Raw genomic sequence first — 5,244 nt, forward strand, 5'->3', positions numbered from 1 at the left:
GCACGCACACATGTACACACACACACACACATGATTGTGGAGGTCGATCATCCCTGGCACATGGTATTTTTGCGTTGTTTTCTCTGTGTGTTGCTGTGTAATCAGCAGTGTTTATCAGCACTTGTGGCTGGGACGTGTGCTTTGTAGAGAGGGGGTTTTGTTTGTTCCCTGAAAGGGGTTGTTCACGAGGCACGGCAAGAGTGTTAGTTACCGGCAGGGCTGAAGCTGCTCTAGCGACCGACAGCACTGACTCCTTCAACAAAACAATGTTCAAGCTGCCAGCTGCCGACATCTCCTTCCACGCCCCACATTGCAGCCAGTGTGACACCACCCTTATCAATAAGGCTGATCAGTGGGGCCAGCTCAGACCTTCACACAAACCACTGCGGGAATTAGTTCTGCCTTAGAAATCCCCCCCGTATCAGGCTGCATAACGTGTGGGAATTCAACACCACACAAGCCCTGTCCTACATTCACATGTTCACCAGTGATAGGAGCAGGTTTAGGCCATTCGGCCCCTCAAGTCTACTCCACTATTCAATCATGGCTGATCTATCTAACCCTCTCATCCGCATCCTCCTGCCTTCTCCCCAAAACCCCTGACACCCGCACTAATCAATAATCTATCTATCTCTACCTTAAAAATATCCACTGACTCGTGGCCTCCACAGCGTTCTGTGACAAACTCACATGGATTAGACTCACACATGGACTGAAATATACACAGAGTGCTGGAGTAACTCAGCGGGTGCAGCAGCATCTGTGGAGAACATGGATAGGTGACGTTTCACAGAGTGCTGGAGTAACTCAGCGGGTCAGGCAGCATCTGTGGAGAACATGGATAGGTGACGTTTCACAGAGTGCTGGAGTAACTCAGCGGGTCAGGCAGCATCTGTGGAGAACATGGATAGGTGACGTTTCACAGAGTGCTGGAGTAACTCAGCGGTGACGTTTTCGGTCAGGACCCTTCGTCACACTTCTCTCCAGAGATGCTGCCTGACCCGCTGAGTTACTCCAGCATTTTGCGTCTATCTTCAGTTGAAACCAGCATCTGCAGTTCCTTCCGACACAGACATATAAACATAGACAATAGGTGCAGGAGTAGGCCATTCGGCCCTTCGAGCCTGCACCACCATTCAATATGATCATGGCTGATCATCCAACTCAGTATCCTGTACCTGCCTTCTCTCCATACCCCCTGATCCCTTCAGCCACAAGGGCCACATCTAACTCCCTCTTAAATATAGCCAATGAACTGGCCTCAACTACATTCTGTGGCAGAGAATTCCAGAGATTCACCACTCTCTGTGTGAAAAATGTTTTCCTGATCTCGGTCCTAAAAGATTTCCCCCTTATCCTTAAACTGTGACCCCTAGTTCTGGACATCCTCGCCGACCGAACCTCCCTCTAGTCTCTGCACTCAGGATGGGTCACACATCTGTATCCTCAACGCCAGGTTTTAACCATTAATTTGCCCGTTTTCTGTTGCTCGTCATCTTTGGTAGATGTTGACTGTAACAATTTCTCATTCAAATTGTGGTGAGAAATGTCAGTGTCTTAGTATAGATACAGAATGCTGAAACTGCTTGACATCTATCTCCACCTTATTTGACTGATTACACTGTGGCTGCTGTTGTGCCCACACAGAGTATGAATGAAGCAGAGTTTAGATCATGACACATTCTGAAACTATATCTTACTTTAACGCCTCTACGCTTAATTACATGTTTGCTCTGACAATATCAAATCTACCTGTTCGTCAACAGTCCTCTAACCCCAGCCAGGTTGGCCCAATGTCACTCTCTGCATCTCCACAAAATACCTACTGGCTTACTCAAAGATTCACCACTGATCGGTGGACAAAAATGCTGGAGAAACTCAGCGGGAAATATTTCCTTCGCTCCACAGATGCTGCTGCACCCGCTGAGTTTCTCCAGCATTTTTGTCTCCCTTCGATTTTCCAGCATCTGCAGTTCCTTCTGAAACAACGACTAATACTCATGCTCACTGATTCAAGACATTCAGGCATTGGAGGCAGAAGTCATCGTGTACATTCTAAATACTATTTACTAAACCAACATTTACTAAATTACTAAATTTTACTAAATTACTAAATTTACTAAATTACTATTTTCTGTGTGCTGAAGCAAAGCAAGAATTCCATTGTCCTATACAGGGACACATGACAATAAACTCACTTGAACTTGAAATATAGAAGTCAAAAATGAATGTTGGCACAATTACATCTTTGTACTGAGAAGGCAACCTTATTTAAATTCTGTTTAAGAAAGAACTGCAGATGCTGGAAAAAATGGTAGATACAAATACTGGAGCTACTCAGCGGGTGAGGCAGCATCTAGAGTGTCTCCAGCATTTTTATCTGCCTTTAAATTCTGTTTAATGTGTGTTTTTCAAATGCAAGAGTGTTGCCTCAAAAGAAATTGCAACGAACAGCCGTTCCGCACTAATTCTCAATTCAAACTCCACCAGTTTCTGGTGAGGCAACTTCGATTATCGAATGCAATGTGATGTCGCCGACAAGGGCAGCTGTTGCCTTCTGCCGACCACGGACACGGCCAGACCTCGGTAAAAGTGCAGCAGAAAAACAATCAAACTACACCCACACGCTGTACCCTACGCAGCACTTTGATGCTACACTTTATATAACGAGCTGGAAAAATCTTGCAGATATCTGTGCACCAGAGCAGTTACAAATGTCTGAGTTTAGTAAAGAGTCATACTGTATAATGACTAGTACTGGACACAGAACTAATCACCAGCACACTTGGTGCCTGAAATCCACACAAATGCAACATTTACTGCAGATAATTCCCCTTGATTGCTTAACGAATTAGAAATATATGAATTCACTATTAAACATTTAAAAACTGATACTAGGTTGTGGTCAATTAACCTATTGGAGGGTGTGAACATGAGTTTGTTTTTTTTACTGAAATAGATATCTATTTGCCAGTTCTGCCTTTCTACAAAACAACTAGAAAAAAGTTGCACAGAATATTTTAAAAATATTTTACTTCGAAAATAAAAAGTAAACAATTTTTGTTTAACGGAATTAGTGATTTAAAATCCCTCAAACTCAGCAGGGTTTGTTGCCGAATGCAGTTTAGACATACAAAGCCTTGTGATTATTTGTTGCAGAGTTGATTAAAATTCACTATTCCACAAAGTCAGGCAAGTTGCTCCTGCAGCAGGTGCTACATATAAAATAAATGAGAATAGTCCCTTATTTTAAAAAAATGTAACGATTTGCAGCAAAGAGCTGAATTTATTAAATACTTTTTTTCAAGTCGAACTCTTGCCCGGCGATTGCAGATTCCGTAGGTGGAGGAAGTACCACAGAAACATGTCGGCGTTGAAATGAAACAAGAGCCTCAAAATATCACAGTGGAAGGAAAGATGAACTGGGTAAAAAATGTTCATGGTAAAAATAAAATTAGGATAAAAACGATGAGCCAGAGATCTGTGCAAAAGGTGGCGGGTGATCACCGATAACCACATTCTAAATCACCACGGCTTTGTGTCACCATTATAAAAACTTCAGAAAAATAAACCGATTGCAATTTGATTTTAAACGGGCTCCTCACACCCACTGACAAACTATGAAGAGGTTGAAGAATTTTGCAATGTTGCCGGAGCCCACACAAGGTAAATTTGTGAAACTTTTCAGCCTCAGTCAATATGACAAAAAACAGTTTCACAATGACAATAATTAGGTCATTGTTGTTTGGGTGTTTTTCCAAGATGATTTCACATTAAAATGCCATGGCGTTTCCTTGTCTTGGTTCCTTTGATGCCACAAGCAGAGAAGCAGACGAGCGAGGCTTGTTAGAGTTTAGAGTTACCGATAGCCCAGGGCTGCTATCAATCAGACAACATCTCCCGTGCACGGGCAACAAGTTTAGTTTCAGTGAAGAGCGCAATTTGTCAATTACCAAAAACAAACATAAATAAAAACCTCTCCACCTTTTGCCCCGTTGATGAAGGACAGGGAAATAGAATTCAAGTGGTTACGGAATCCATCGCAAATACTTGCCTGACTTGGTTGGAATTCTGAGTTTTATCACCTCGCAACAAGTCATTGTAACAGTATCATATGCATAAACTAGTCAGCAACAAACCCACTGAGTTTGAGAGTTTTTAAATTTAAATTTAAAATAAAATCATTCCTTTTTATTTTCTTAATATAATATATATTTTTAGTATTCTGTGCAGAAATGTTTTTAGTTGTTTTGAAGGAAGGTGGTGCTGCTAGAAATATAACCCCCGGCTTACCGCCTGCTTGTACAAAATATTGCTCTAATCCACCAACTCTCCTCCTAACTCTAATTAAAGTTCTGTGTTTGGCAAAACCAGAATTACTGAGTTTGAAACGCAAGTTAAATTTAAAAAAAAATTGCAATTTAATTTTCCTTCAGAGAATATGGTTTACAGGGTAGAAATGCTAACACACCAACCTCATCCAAACTGATCACTTATCCATCTTTCCTTGTTGCAATAATTACAGTCCTGTGTTTTGCCAAAAATTGGACAGACGGGGTTAGAAACGCAGGTAAAAAATCACTAGTAAAAATACAAATCAAAAAAAATGTCATTGCAATTTTATTTTATTTTAAGAAAAGTGCTTCACTTTGGGGAGGGTTTAAAAACACACAAAAATTTGTACAATTTGCAAGATTAAAGGAAGTAAATTTTCCTTATCATCTTTACTCACAGAAGGCAATAAAATTCCTCACCACATAATTTATTCAGTATTAAAAAACCCCCCTCAAGAAAGAAACACTTTAGGTGCAGGTAAAATCAAATAGTAGAACTAGTTTGACAGAGAGATGGTGTTGGAGACAGCAACTTCAATTGCCGTTTAATTCAGCTATCAGTTTTCAGTGGCTGTGACCTTTCGTGAGATACCCACACACAAAGTTGCCTCTCCCAAATGTAGCTGCATTATCTCGCATCTATTTCAGTTTCACAGTAACAACACAAAAATATGCTACAAATATATGCAAAACTGGAGCTGAAGAATTTCAGAATGTCAGTTTGTTCTGCCTGACTTGCTGTGTGTGCTCTGTATGAAGTATGTCAGCATCTGAGGCAGACAAAAATGCGTGTGAAACTCAGCGGGTGAGGCTGCATCTGTGGAGCGCGGGAAATAGGCGATGTTTCGGGTCGAGACCCTATTTCCTTCGCTCCATAGATGCTGCCTCACCCGCTGAGTTTCTCCAGCAT

Source organism: Amblyraja radiata, chromosome 5, assembly GCF_010909765.2.
Source record: "Amblyraja radiata isolate CabotCenter1 chromosome 5, sAmbRad1.1.pri, whole genome shotgun sequence".
NCBI classification, from domain to species: domain Eukaryota; kingdom Metazoa; phylum Chordata; class Chondrichthyes; order Rajiformes; family Rajidae; genus Amblyraja; species Amblyraja radiata.